This window comes from Equus caballus, chromosome 24 (assembly GCF_041296265.1).
Source record: "Equus caballus isolate H_3958 breed thoroughbred chromosome 24, TB-T2T, whole genome shotgun sequence".
Lineage (NCBI taxonomy): Eukaryota > Metazoa > Chordata > Mammalia > Perissodactyla > Equidae > Equus > Equus caballus.
The window spans coordinates 22,701,086-22,717,430 of NC_091707.1; the positions used below are offsets into that span (position 1 = coordinate 22,701,086).

General features: G+C 37.2%; 1 protein-coding gene across 1 annotated transcript in view; it reads right to left on the reverse strand.

Annotated features, from left to right (window-relative positions):
* The window catches only part of KCNH5 (potassium voltage-gated channel subfamily H member 5), a 305,467-nt gene that overhangs the window by 5,640 nt on the left and 283,482 nt on the right, over positions 1–16,345 (reverse strand). The gene's annotated exons all lie outside the window — the stretch shown is intronic.

Consider the following 16,345-nt stretch of genomic DNA (forward strand, 5'->3'; position numbering starts at 1 on the left):
GAAACCCTTGAACATAAGGTAAGATCATTTCTGAAGGGAAAAATATTCCAATGTCATTTAACAGATGTGATATACTTAAAACCCAACATAGAAACATCGACTAAGCTTCCTTAGTTCTACTCTTTTGCATATCAGAGGGAGAATGTAGCAGAGACGACTGAATAGAGGTACTTACTTTCCAGTTTATGTTCCCATTTAATAGAAAATATACAATTATGTAAATATAAATATATATGTTAGTATATGTATACTTGTGTGTATACACATATGTGTAAGGAAATACATATTTACCTCTTAAATTTCCTTGTAATGCATCACTATTTTTTGCATGGTTTTCTTTTGTGTATAAACATGATTCAAAACCATTTTTAATACCATCCTCTATTTAGAGGTCAAATAGTAAGAGTTCTAGGCCATAAAAGCACTGAAAAGTTAGACAGTTACCAATGTGGCACTGGGCTGGTGGGAGGAGGGGTTAAATGTACTTGTGTGGCTCTGGAGGGTAGAACTGGCATCTATAAGTAGAAGTTTCTGGGAGGCAAATACTAGCTCAATATACACTTCATTTCAAACTGCTATCTATTAGCTGAATAAACTGCATTGAAAACCCATGAGCCTCACAGCACTAAAATATTCAAACAGAAGGAAGGATATCGTCCAAGTAATTCTTTCACTGAGTGGGAGGTTGTACTCTTCAAATTCCAATATTCTTTAAAATTTAAATATACGATTAAATACATAGTGCATGTGATGTTTAATAGGTATCCACAAATAAGCATAATTTTATTAAAAATGTATTTTGAAAGTAATATTGGGAACTTATAACTCCATCAAGAGAAACAAAAAGTGTTAGCCATATAAGAAATTACCACTTATATTATCAGAGTTAGAAGTGAATTCAATAAGCATGAGATTTTTGCTCAGAGTCCTTCTGAAGAATGAAATCACTGCAGATGAAGCTACAGCAGATGGAGGCTGCAAGGAAAGCTCAAAAAGGAGACGTATTAGAGAACGTGCTCTCAGAATGAGACAATGCTATGAGGTCAGCAAAATTACTTACGTCCGTCACCCTCTCTTCATTAAGTTTTTGGTTAATTTAGAAATATATGTCAAGTACACAGTCCCCGGCATATCATCAACACTCAAAATAGGCTGGTTCTCTCCCTTGAACTCTCATAAAATACTTTCTATTTGAAACCATTTTCATCACTTCTTGAAGATTCAGCAGCTTCCAAGAGTAACATATAGTCATTGACTTTATACCAGAAACCCAACACTGATGATGGCCACTGCTAACAGAAAAGGCAGGGAGAGAGCAATCCTCCCTCTAACTAAGAGCACATTTTCTAAATTGAGATTGATGCACTAAATACTGCTTATCAAGTGGTAATAATTTGTATTTTAACATAAATATTCTCTAAATTCAATAACTGTCTGTAAAAACCAGCCTATCTTTCTTTCTCTAGTGGCACATGAAATTGGATCTTTTTAAAAGATGTAATACTAATCTCGAAGTCTGACATCAAAGCTCCAGCAGTTTAATTAGAAGTCTTTCAAAGGATTGACATATATTTTATGCTTCCTAAGTAAACAGAGCTTGTTCTAAGCCTTTAAGATAATAGCATTCTTAGGGACTGGACAGATCCAAGCATCCAAACACAGAAACAGTGATACTGTCCTCCCGTTTCATCCTCTCATTAAAAGGGCACTCACGTTGGTTCTATGAACTGACATGAGGGGCCTAAGGTAGATGACTGGCCACATCGTCCTTCATACTCAACTCTTACCTTTTTTGCTTCTTTTTTAAAATGTAGTTACTTAACCTTGGATAGACATAGCCTTGGTGCAATGTGGTAACTGACAGTAGCCTTCACATTTGGGAAAAAAGTATCTATTTCAAATTACCAGCGGAGGAGGGCAGGTGCTTGGCACATAGGGATGTCAGATAAAACGCAGGACATCCATGCAATATTTAGGACATACTTAGAGTAAAAAATCATACATTATTTATCTGAGTGGGATATATTAATACTTTCAAATGTATTTCATTGTTTACCTGAAATTCAAATTTAACTGGGTGTTCTGTATTTTTGTTTGCTAAGTTTGGCAGCCCTGTTGGTATGTAATAAACAAAGATGTTACTATCTCTAATGTCCATGTGTACTGCCATGTGAAGTTCACAGTTTAGGAAAGATTTGGAGCTCCTAGAGACTGATAACTTGTGGGTGTCTTAGGCCAGAGCTTTATGCTTTAAATTTTCAACATAATGGCTAATAATTGCTTAAAATTATTGTCTGCTTACCGAGTTTGGGATACTTAGTGATTTAAGAGTGTAACACACCCATGTAAAGCATCAATTAAAAAGGCCTGGTCCAGCTTTCTGACGACCAGCTGCCCACCACCACCCCTCAACCAAGAACAAACAAAGGTGTTTGGACTGGTACTATTAAGCTGAGAACAAAGACTCCAAATGCCAAACTACCTAACACAAAAAGAGCCCTGTCACAGGGCCAGGCTGCCAGGCTGCATCAGGCAATAAATGAGATAGAGCCAGGTTGGCATATTTGGCCTCCAAGAAGATGTAAAAAGAGAAATAATAGAGGTTTTGGATATGAGAAGCCAGAATCCTGAGTGTTGCACATTGCTCCTTTCCCTCCAGCTCCCCAGTCCAGAGGATAGGGGATGAGTTGACATTAGACATAGCTTCCTTGGGGTTTAGGTGTACTTATGAATATAGAGACTGGTCTTGACTTCTCATCTGGAGGTTGCAGAGCAGCAGGACCCACACATCTATTCTCTGGAGCCAGCAAAGCATGGTGAAAAAATAGATGCCCTCCTTAGAAGACCAAGATTCCTCTCTCTGTTCCTTCCCCTCACTCCCTGTGTAGCCAGATGGCTAGGATCCCTGTGGAGCCCGGAAACTGCAGCCCGTAGCCATCTGTGATTTCAGCTCATAGAAGCCAGATGAGGCAAAGCTACTCCAGGAGGTGGGAGAAGTTACTGCACCCCATAGGACACCTGCTGCCAGGGACTTCTCAACATTCAATACGCCACACAATAAAGAGAGCTCAGCAGTTGGGTGTGGCCAGCTCAAAAGACCAACACTCTGAGAATTTGAGAAGTGACCACAGGCCCTCCAGATTTCACAGACAAGCTCTAGATGCTGAAAGGGATCTCCCCTCCTCCTTTAGCAGCAGGACCACAGGCAATCTTGAGCCCAGTGAAAACAGAAGCAGGTGTAGAGGGAGGACTGAGAAGAAAAGGTTGTGAGGAAATTTCTTACCCAAGCTATAGAATTTGAACTGGAGCCTAAATGAAAACAGCAGCACTTGGATTTGCTCAACTACTGACCATAACCCGAGGTAACTAAAAAACATTACTGGATCGGATAGAGTTACTCAACGAACTAAATTTATTTAATTCATTTATTTATTTCAACTGCAGAACAGCAATTATGCCTTATTGGAAAACAGTTACAAACAGTTTGCGTATCGCCTGTGGTCACTTCCACACACATATTATCTCATTTAACTATCCTCTCATTAAAAGGGCACTCACGTTGAGTGAGTAACTTTCCTCTGAGGGAGGTCCAATTTATTCTCATGTTACAGAAGAGCAAACTGAGGCGCAGAGAAAACAAAGTGGTTTGCCTTAAGCCACACAATTAGTGAGTGGCCAGGATACAAATGCAAGGCGTCAGATTCCAAACGGTCTTACCCATTACACCTGCTGCAGCTCCTCACGGTGACTGAGACTTCCTTCTGAACTCCTGAAACCTGGATGCTGAGTGGGTGAAGTAGGCAGTGGGACAGCAGTTTCACACCAACAGGTAACCCTTCACAGAGCATTTGCCATGGAGAACCATTCCTGAAAGCAGGGAACTGAACAAATGATCGAAGCTCTCTGCTTGCTGAGTAATTGACAGCCTTGACAAAAGCTGGGGAGAGATTTCAGGGAGGCGGTTTCTAGACTCTCCTCACTCTCAAAGGCAAAGCCAGCAGGCTTGCTTCACTCCACCTCCCTTCCAAATACATGCCACAATTTTGTAGCTTCTTGTTTCCTTCAAGGTGGCCCATGTATTTTCTTTTAACTTACTTCTACATATGTTAAATTTATTACTTTTATGAAAGGCAGGGAGTAGGGAGCGTCAAGGACTGTAATTTTCCCCCTACTCTGATACCATCTTTGATCTCACTAATACCTAGATTCATTTGTTTACGGGGACAGGGATTTTTGTCTGTTTCATTAACTGCTGTGTCTCCAGTCTCTACAGCAGTGTCTGTTACATTGAGGGTCCTTAAAAAATAAATGCTGTTCATTAATTCAATAACCTTTTCATACGTGCAGCATATATATGTTTGTGATAGGTCTCTGAATCAAAAATATTACAAATAGGAAGATTGTTTTCTACTTTTTTAACTTTCCCCTCTCTATACAATGATTCAATGTTATCTGTAGTATTACAATTGATTATTAATGTCTACTCCTATTTCCTCATTTGGAAGCAAACATTTACCTCCTGGCATCCCCAGCACCCAGCCCGCTGCCAGGCACAAGTAGTGTTTGCAACAAATGCTTACTGAGAAGAATCAGGTTCAATCTTTGACCCACAAATCAGTCTTTAAAGAACTTGAATCAGAACTTATCTTCAGTTCCATTGTAAGGATTCAATAGCATCCATTAATGCAAACTGATGACAATGCAAACTTTCTTAACGTGAGGTAAGAAAATATAGGCACCAGAATTAAAAACAAAGAAACAAGAAAAAAGTGAAGAGGTGATTTCATCATGTTTACAAGGTTCAAAGACTAGTAATCTACTGAGGTGGCACCATCAGTTGAGTCAAGTCTTATTTGTAAAGTATGATAACTTTTTGTTTTGTCTTAAGTTGTAAAGAACGCATTACGTAACAAATAAGGAAATAAAACATCAGGGATGCCTAATGTAGGAAATTCATTGTATTTCAAAAACATTAAAAGTAATAGGCCCTCTCTATGAGTCCTCACAGGTTTTAAGATGACTTTAAGACCCTAAACTCCAAGTTTCAATACCACTGTATTTTTATTACTAAGGAGACTACATTTCATCATAAAAATAGCATGATAATTAATCTACATTACCATTGCAAGCATGAGCATTCTCAAATAAATTCTCTGAATCTTTCCTTTTACGAAGTTCTTTTTAGCTTTAACTTTTTAATCAAGCAGATGAGAAAATAGTTCAACTTAATAAGAGAATGGAAAGATTGATAAATTTTATTTAGTTAAACCCTTTAAAAATAGGATGTGCTTATTTAGATTAAAAAAATTCTGCATGCTACTTTTTGTCACTTGAAAGAATCTGCAAACAATGAGTTTTCATAATCCAATTGATTTTTACATGGGCAATGTGTCATACAGAAAGTACAAAGTTTCTGGCTAATTCAGTACATAAACTATATGGATTAATTAGACCCAATTATTACATGGGAATGATGATTATTTTTTTCTAGAAAAGAAACGTAAATACCGTACCACCCCCAAAGAAATTATTTTAGAAAATGTTAATGGATCTGAGTGAAGTTCACAGGAGATCAACTTAGATGAATTAAGCCACGTAAAAGAAAAAATGTATATCCGTGATTATTAACATGGTGTTCAAAGAAATCAGCTTTTAAAAATCTAATATTTGGGTTTTTTCTCAGTATTAATAACCCAGAACCCCTTGCACTTGATGCACTCTGCGTCTATCTTTTGCCTAATGGTAAATCAACTTGCTGGTGAACACCACAAAAATTAAGGACAGAATTTAAAAAGAAAAATCATGAATCAGGATATGATCCCAGCCACACATTCATGGGTAGGAAGCACAATAGCCTGTACTGTTTCTATCAGCAAAGAGGTTTATTTCATTTAAGCTTTTCTTCTGTGCTTCATTATTTTCTGTGGAGCCCATGCTGGAAGGTTTAATTTATTTAAATGATAAAAGCTTCTTAACCTTAACAGGGAACACGGCCAGCTGAGCTTTCCATTTCAAAAGCAGGACATTTGATCATAAAAGTGATATCAAAATTGAATAATTTGAATGTGTTCTGAACTTTGAAATCCAATAAAGGCAAGGAAAAAGAGGGTTGGAATCATTTGTTTAATGACATGGATTTAGTGTTACAGAATTTGAGGGAGCCTAGCGGTGTTTTCTCTCCAATGGCCCATCGCTTTTCAGACCTGTGACTCTAGGGAACTGACTAGGAATTTCCAGCTCTATGTGGTCAAGCGGCAGCTGCAGTTCATCAGCTCTTACGGATCCAGTTTGTTTGGTTCTTTGGTTCTTTTTACTGTTTCTATAAATTTTGTTGCTAATCCTAACTCTTAGTCCTCTCAATCCGTTTTAACCTGAACTAATACCACAAAGCAGTATTTATTAAACACTATCATGTACATATCAGAGGCTATAAGTTCTTAACAAAGGCCACAATGACAGAGCTGTGGCAGGTGGCCGTTCAACAAATTTAGATGTGTGAATGAAGGGCAGTGATGATGCATCACACTGCTGAAATGTGGCTGTCCTGCTCTACTTCGCCCACTCATAAATCCAGAAGCTCTTCTAGGACAAGGAATGGGTTACGGATCTAGTTCAGCCTCTTAGATCCTAAATGAACTTTCAGAAATTAATTAATTGATTAATGTAAAGAAAAAGGAAAGAAGGAAGGGGAGCAGAGAGGAAAAAGGAAGGAAAGAAGGAAGGGAGAAAAGGAATATCTTGATTTTGTTAATATGTTGGATAATGCCTTATGTGGATAAGGATGGTTAGTAAAATGCAAATGAAGAACATTCTAGAATCACTGATACAACTGTTGAATTTACTAACAACACGTTCTAGGGCTCATTTTTCTTTACCACCTAAAAGATCATTAATCTCAATTCTCCACACTATCATAAATATGAAAATATATTTTTCATGAGGAACAAAAAACATAGATTGTAAACTCCATTACTGATGTTAGCATAACTCTGAAACACAGTTGCTCTATTCATGTGTTTCTATTACTAAAGTTTGTTTCATTAAAAAAAAAATAATATAAGAAGGAAGACAAAGTCTTCAAAACCAAGAATACAGCTGTTCCAAGGGAAAGCTGGCACGGTTTAGATTCACTGTCTCAAATATTGCAGTAATCCAAGAATTGCTCTCCCTGCCTCCATTTCTGGTCTCATTTCCCTTCATTCCATTCTCTGCTATTGTGTATCAAATATGATAGTGTCCCAGGTTAAAAAAAATCACAGAATAAAATTAAAACTCTTTAATAAAAAACAGCAAGCCTATTGTAGTCCAGTTCCACCTGCCTCTCCAACCTCTATTTTCTTTACTCCTCACTTGACCTCCACACATGAGCCACACTGAGTCACTCTGAGGTCCAGAATATTGCAGATATTGCTCTCTCCTCCTCCTCACCTGCTGGGGAACGCCTAGTTACCCATTAATACTCAGCTACACTGTGCTCTTCTTTATGAGGTAGGATCAACTACATAATTTGCTGAACCTAATACAACACAAAAATTCTGGGCGTCTCACATCCTACTTAAGGGTAAAAGACTGACATTCTCCCCCCAAGATCAGGAAAAAGACAAGCATCTTGCCACTTATATTCAACACTGTACTGAAGGTTCTAGCCAAGGAAACTGTCAAGAAAATGAAATAAAAACATCCAGAATGAAAAAGAAGAATTAAAACTGTCTCTAGCACCAACATGATCAGGTATATAGAAAATCCTAAGGCCTTCACACATACGTATACACAGAAAAAACTATTAGAGCTAATAAAGGAGTCAAGCAAGGATACAAGATACAAAATCAACATAAAAATTAGTTGTATTTCTGTACACCAGCAATGAACCCTCTGAAAATGAAACTAAGATAATAATTTCATTGACAATAGCATCAAAGAGAATTAAATACTTAGGAAAAAAGTTAACAAAACAAGTGCAGGACTTATACACAAAAAGTATAAAACATTGTTGAAATAAAGAGCCAAATAAATAGAAAGCTATCTCATGTTATGGATAGAAATACTTAGTATTGCTAACATGACAATACTCCTCAAATTGACCTGTAGATTCAATTCAGTTCCTATCAAAATTCAAAATTCTAAATGCCTATTTTTCAGAAATTGACAAGCTGACCCTAAAATTCAGATGAAAATGCAAGGGACCCAGAATAGCCAAAACAATACAAAAAAATAAGAGTGTAACTGGAGGACTCATACTTTCCAGTTTTAAAACATATTACTAAGCTACAATAATCAAGACAGTGTGGTACTGGCATAAGAGCAGACATACACGTCAATGGAATAGAATTAAGAGTTCAGAAATAAATACATGCATCTATGGTCAATTGTTTTTTGACATGGTGCCAAGGCAATTCAATGTGGAAAGGTTAATCTTTTCAACAAATGGTGCTGGAACAACTGCATATCCACACACACACAAAATGAATATGGATGCCAATGTCACCCTATATACAAAATTTAACTCAAAATCGATCAAAGACCTAAATGTAAGAGCTAAAACTATGAAATTCTTAGAAGAAAACAAAGGCATAAATTTTAGCGACCTTGAATTAGGCAAAGGTTTCTTAGATAACTGAATCTCAAGCCACCAAAAAAATTAAATATATAAATTGAGCTTCATCAAAACTCAAAACTTTTTTGCCTCAAAGGACACAATCAGGAAAGTAAAAAGACATCCCACAGAATAGGAGAAAATATTTGCAAATCATATATCTTATCTTGGTTTTATATCCAGAATATATAGAAAACTACTACAAATCAACAATAAAAAGACAAAAGAAAGACAATTTAAAAATAGTCAAGGGATTTGAAGACATTTCTCTAAAGACATACAAATGGCCAATAGGCACATGGAAATATGCTCAACATCATTAGTCATTAGGGAAATGCAAGTCAAGCCACAGTGAGACACCACTTCATATCCTCCAGGATGGCTATATTAAAAAATAACAACATGGCTATTAACAATGGAAAATAACAAGTGTTCAGAGGATGTAGAGAAACTGGAACTCTCACACATTGCTGTAAGGAAAATAAAATGGTGCAGTCTCTGTGGAAAACAGCTTGCAGTTTCTCAAAGAGTTAAAGTAACCATTTGACTGAGCAGTTCTACTCCTACGTATATATTCAAGAGAAATGAAAACATATAGTCGCACAAAAACTTGTGCATGAATGTTCATAGCAGCATATTCATGACAGCCAAAAAGTAGAAACAACCCAAATATCCAGTAACTGATGAGTTGATAAAATGTGGTATATCCATACAATAGAAAATTGTTCAGCCATAAAAAGGAATGAAGTATTGATACATGCTAAAACGGGGATGAACCTTGGAAATATTATACTAAGTAAAAGAAGCCTGACACAACAGGTCATACATTGTATGATTTCACTTATATGAAATGCCCAGAATAAGAAAATTTAGTCAGAAAGTATATTAATGGTTTCCAGGGGCAAGGGGAAGTGGGAAATGGAAAACGACTGCCAATGGGTGTTAGGTGTTGAGAATGTTCTGGAATTGTATAGTGGTGATGTGTGCACAACTTTGTGAATATATTAAAAAACAGTGAATTGTGCACTTTAAAATGGTGAACTGTATGGTATGTGAATTATATCTCAATAAAAAAATGCAGGGCTTTTTGTTCAAAATTATTAAGAATTTCAAGACAGCAACAGCAGAGCATTAAACCAAGAACAGGGCTCTTCTAAATGCAAGGCCTTACAACTCCACAGCTTGCATGCCCGTGAAGCCAGCCCTTCTAGGAGACTTTCACTTACAGCTCCAGGTAGACACTTACTAGTGGTGGGATGCAGCAGCAAACAAGGTATTCATTCAAATCATGAGCAATTGTTAAACACCTACCATGTTCCAGGCTCTACTTTGAAGCTAATTATACATCAGTAGCAAAACAAAGCCCCTTAGATATTCCATATAATGTGAGATGGTGATGTGAGCTACAAAGAAAATAGAGCGTAAGGACATAGAGAAGGCAGAGTGGTTGGGTCTCTGTGAGGAAGTGATGGTCATGGAATGAAGAAGTGGACCGTGCAGATAGCCATGGGGAGAGGGCTTCAGAGATGGGGAACCTGAAGGTGGGAGAATGCTTTGTACATCTGAGCAACAGCAAGGAGGACAAAGTGGGAGGCACTTAGTAAACACAGGAAGAAAGACTGGAGAGGAGAGTGGAAAGGAGGCAGGACTTTGGATTTTAAACATGAGGGGAAACGCTGGGAGAATCTGGAGCCAAGGATTCACGTTTTCTCACTTCCACTCTGAAAGGATCACTCAGGCTGCTGTGGGGAAAATAAATTGCAGGGTGGGAAGGCTAAAAGGAGGGTACCAATTAGGAGACTTTTTGAGTAGTTCGGGTGAGACCTCAGGGTGACTTAGACCAGAGGTGGTGAGAAGTGGTCAGATTCTGGATTTATTTTGCCAGTAAAACTGGCAGGGTTTGCAGATGGGCTGGGTGAACAATCTGAGAGATAAAAGAGAAATTAAAAAAAATAAGTCTCTCTTTAAGCAAAAGGATAAATGGTAGAGCCGTTTTCTGAGATAGAGAAGCCTGGAATGGTGGCCTAAAAACTAGAAAGACAAGTTATCCAGTCTCCTAGACATACACACACACGCACACGCACACACACACACACATAGGCATGCATGTATACACATGTGCACAACATACAAAAGTGGAGCAGGAACAGGATAACTGACTAAGCACTCCCATTAAAAGGGGCAAGGAATAATGACAGAGAGACTCAGCAGTCACTAGGCCACAGCAATAATGAAATCTGCCAGGCAGGCACTGTGAGGATCTTCTTTATTAGTCTTTCAGTCTGCTATCTGGGGTAAGCTCTCTCTCATCCATTGTCCTTATTCCGTCTTTTTTGGAGGTTGTCCTTTGTCCATATTCCTCTGGAGTCAGACCTGATGTGGAAATTAGAGAGTTTGTCCTATTTCAGGGCTGTAGAGCTTCCTCAGCTACTTCCTACCCGTGCAAATCAGGGGGCCTATGGTTTGGTTTTGGGCTCACGTAGTAAAACAATTTTTTAAGACCAAGCTTGTGGTTTCTTTGGCAATATAATTCTCTCAAAAATTTTAGTAAGTTTGTGATCTGTTTACAGTTAATTTCATGTGCCTGCAATCTCACAAAAAAGTTCTTTCCTAGATATAGTCCTCAAGCCTGGTTTAATCCTTCACCTTCTTGGTAGCATCTCTCTCTCTGTCTCTGTCTGTCTGTCTCTCTCTATAATGGCAGCTACATTGAAGGTATCAGACTTGGTGGGAGGTCACATCCATTATCTGATCTTTGCCACAAAACTGAGTCTTAAGGGACTTTTCCATACAATGACTTTTGAATCTTATTTCCACTTTTTCCCCTTCTTAATTCCTTCCTATATTTCCTTACAAGCGAGCTAACTCTTGTCTGAGATCACCTTTCTTCTTCATGCCTTGTTAAATGTAACGAGTCACAACCTCCGCTCAATACTAATACTCTGATTTCCAGCCTCTTCCAAAAGAGCTACACCGTTGGAAGACAATCACAGGTAGCAACTTCACTAAATGTTTTGTCACTGAAAAATATTTGTCTCCATCTCTCCAAGTCTTAAATATCAATTTCCTTACTTGTTTCCATTCTTGCTAAGTCAATGCCATGTATTTTAGAATAAATGATGGCAGAACCTCACTATTGTTATCAATTTAGGTTAATGCCCAGTAGCATTGTAACTGTCATCTATTTGTTAGCATTTGAAAATTCAGAAGAATAAAATTGTTTTATTTCCAAGTTCTTAGCATAAAATTTTTACCACACTTAAGTCCAAAGGAACAAAATTGATAAAGAAAAACCATACCATTATGCTTTGCTGGGAATATAAGAATACAGCTCCCAGTATTGCCTGAGTCCCATAAATGAACCATTAGACCAGACGGTCTTTGAGAACATAATTATTCTGGTCATAGTAACAACTGCTTCCACATGTTTTCATCTTGGAATCATTGTGATAAAAATACCAGGATTAGAAAAATTGTATTAAGTATTTTCTATGGATTATCTGCTATTTAATTTTCACAATAATCCATTTTATAGAAGAAAAAACTGAATCTTAGAGAGATTTAAAAATCTTCCCCAAGGCTACATAGCTAATGAATGACAGAGGGTTTCCAACTCAGGTCTATTGGCCTCAAAGACTAGGCTACGCTGACTTAGGAATTCCCAGTCTAAATTTAAGAGAGATGCAAAGGATCTAAGGAATCAAAGACCTGAGGAGAAGGAAATTAAATGATAAATGAGGTTGAAATCACTTTAATAATTGCATACCCCAAAAGTCATGGGTCAATGCTGGAGAGTTAACACACAGAAGGAGATACATACAGTAGTCCACCCTTACCAACGATTTTGTTTTCTGTGGTTTCAGTTACCCATGGTTAACCTTGGTCAGAAAACATTAAGTGGAAAATTCCAGAAATAAATAATTCATAAGCTTTAAATTGCACGCCATTTTGAGCAGTGTGAAGAAATCTCATACTGTCACCTTCTGCCCTGCCTCGGGCATGAAACGTCCCTTCGTTCAGCGTATCCATGCTGTATATGCCACCCGCCCCTTAGTTACTTAGCAGCCCTGTCAGTTATCAGCTCGACTGTTGCAGTACTGCAGAGCTTGTGTTCAAGTCAGCCTTATTTTCCTTAATAATCACCCCAAAGCACAAGAGTAGTGATGCTGGCAATTCGGATATGCTGAAGAGAAGCCTTAAAGTGCCTCCTTTCAGTGAAAAGGTGGAAGTTCTTGACTTAATAAAGAAAGAAAAGATTCATATGCTGAGGTTGCTAAGATCTATGGTAACTTTTATTACAGTATATTGTTATGACTGTCTTATTTTATTAGTAGTAATTGTTGTTAATCTCTTACTGTGCCTAGTTTATAAATTAAACTTTATCATAGGTATGTATGTATAGAAAAAACATAGGATATATAGGGTTTGGTACTATCTGCCATTTCAGGCATCTCCGGGGCATCTTGGAATGTATCCCCCTCAGATAAGGGGGGACTACTGTACGCACAAATATGTAATGGAACTCTTCAGTATGTGAAGAAAATAACATTATTTAACATTTGGCAAATGTGATTTTACAATGCACTTTAGCATATGTTACCTCATTTTCCCACCATAACTCTATAAATGAAGCAGGGCAATTATTAGTATCCCTATTTGACAGATGAGGGTCAGAGAAGTTAGTGACTTGCCTAAAGCTCACATAGCTAGTAAATGGCAAGCTGGGACTGAAATCTATTTCCTAATGTCAACTCCAGTGTTCCTTCCACTATTCCATGCTGACATTCCTAATGCTAGGTATAATTTTGTTTTGTAGTTTGCAATGCACTTTCAACTATATTACCCTACTAGACCTCATTTGATACTATTTCTTTGTCCCCAGGAACACATCCAGTATGTGGCATTAGCTTTTGCTTTGTAAGATAATGGCTGTGCCTCAAGGAGAACAATTACTGAGGTACAGCAATTACAACACCTTTAAAGACATTTTTTCATAATGAAAGAAAATTTCAACAGCTTTTGTTTAGAAAAACAACTCTAGTATATTTATTTAAATATGTGTTAATTTTTGCATTTTATTTCCAAAAGAACAATGCAGCTTTTACTTAATATCACACACACAAATTCTTCATTGTAGGGAAATATAGACTGAGTAGGTACATAGTTTTTCTCTGTTAGAGTATTATTTTCTTGAAAGATTTAGAAATGTATGTCTAGTCTAGATGATATATTACTGTTTCAATCTTTTACAGCTGGAATCAGATTTACACAAAATGGGATAATTCTTAGGTATTGCTTAATTTTATGGAATTTGATAACTGATATTCAGAGGAGTCAAGGTGACTAGGCACTTGGATGTCCAGCCAGTCATTCACGGTTGGACCTAGAGCCCACTTCTCTTGGTTTCTAAGTCTACTCTCCATTTCCCCCAGGGGATAGCTCTTATTTCCAAATTAAAATTGTGTGGAAAAATTTTTTAAAAAGACATTTCTGACAGTCAGGAGGCAAGGGTTTGGATGCCATCTCTGACACTGAACACCTGTATAAACTCGGCCAAGCCACTTAGCTTTTCTAAACATCAGGTGTACTTAAAGATCTGTTAAAGGTAAACAGTTCTCTATTTTATCAAGATGATGTAGCTATTCCATGTAAAACAGACATCAATTGCTTATGTTGAATGTAATGAGTGACATAAGTTATAGCATGTGTTCACCCAGGTGAATTGAAAATGGGATCTCTAAGTATTTACTGATCGCAAAATAGCCAAATTTTGGTGCATAAATCTCTCCTCTTTTCATTCACCACTTGGATTTTTGAACATTCCATAGAAGAAAATTAGACACGCAAGTCCCTGCCTCTTTGGACCATCTCTACTCTATTCCAATTGAAGAATTTAAGACATTTAGATAATGCAAAGGAGACGGTCTTCCCTTGCCTCTCACAGATTAGAAAGCATTGTATCATATACACCATTTTATGTTTACTCTAGTAAAAGGCTGCTGGAAACAGAACTGGTGATTAGTACCACTTCCAACTTGAAAACTTCCTTTGCAGGAGACTTGATGTTTACAGGATCTAGTGGATAAGCAATAATGGTCATTTGGAGATTGGAGTTCCAGTCCTAGCCAAGGCTCTAATTAGCTATGTGACCTTGTGTACAAGTCCCATAATCTTTCTAGACTTTAATTCCTTTATTTAAATAGTGGTGATGGTACTGCACTTACTTCTTTTCAGCTCTAACTATCTTCAAATATATGAAATAAGAGATCATTACCTGATGCTAAAAAAAAAAAACTTCGAAATAAGATGGACAATCTATTTTATGCTCTTTAAATTATTCCTAACATAACTTCTTGCTAGAAGATAACACACTTGCCCCATTTTCTAGGTGTCAAAAATTCCTTGTATCAAATCCCACTAAGGCTTCTCCGACCCTCAGTGACAATTATAGGTCTAGGATACACGTGCTGCTTTTATTTGTGTTTTGATCCTGCTTCTTCCGGAGGCAACTGCTCACATGCTGTGCTGAGAGAAGATGAAAATTTGCTGCTAATTACCAAGGTTCACGCTTCTAAATATTGCTAGCCCGTAATTGAATTGCTGTGTCTAGAGTTGAGTATTAGCTAATAACTTTGTCCCTACAGTGTTGAACTGTAATTAGTTATTCTAGTCAAAGGAGAGTATGGGAAGCTATGTGGCTGTTTCTTTAGTGTTGCAATTGCCAGGAGCTGGGACTTACAATTTTAAAAAGAGTATAGTGTTTAAGTGATTGAGGTGTGCTGGTACACTTGCCCACCAACATGCACACACATATACACACAGCAAAGCCAGCAGAGGCTCTTGGAAGAGAAGTTTGAGCTGTCACCATTAGGAAGGCTGATTAAAGAGATGTCGGCTGTACACGTTATTGGGGCACGAGTTGCGGAAAATTATATTTGAGCATCAGACAGCATTAGAATATATCATAACTTCACTTGAAGCTTCCTTTATAAATATATTCAAATAATTGGTACCAAATCTAATATTTGTTAATTAAAACATATGTATCTGTGATTTATTCTATTCGGAAGTATCTTTATACAATCAACATAGATATCCCAGTATCATACTCTATTCATCATCAGACAGTTGTGTTATCCTTGGGTGGAAAAGCCTCAGATCCCATATATTACTGTGATTGGAGGACCCTCCCCTAATATCATAGGTAACCTAACATAGGTAGCGTGAGAAAAGTCTTTGCCCTGTTTTCTTAGAAAGCATCAATAATATTAGCTCAGTTGATACTTCAGAGAGTTTTGGCCCTGAGGAAAAGACAATCTGAGGAGAGAACTGAATATTTTTAGCTGAAGATCGCAAGGTATAAAATGGGAGAGTCTGAAAGATCATAGTTGACTTAGGACATAAGAATGGAAGGAGAGTTCACATTTTTTGACGGTCAGCTGAGTTCCAGGTACATACTATGCATAAAGAACACAAAAATAAATGACTTAAATAAATGCAGGGATACACCATGTCTATGGTTTCTAAGACTGACTATTGTTAAAATGGAAGACACTCTTCCCTAACTGATTCATAGATTCATTATAATCCAAATCAAAATTTTAGCAGGATCTTTTGAAGAAATTAACAAGCTAATTCTGCAATTTATATAGAAATGAAAAATGCACACAATAGTCAAAGCAATACTAATTGAGAAGAAGAAAACTGGGAGCCTTATGTGGTCCATATTTTACTATTGAAAATTATAGTAAT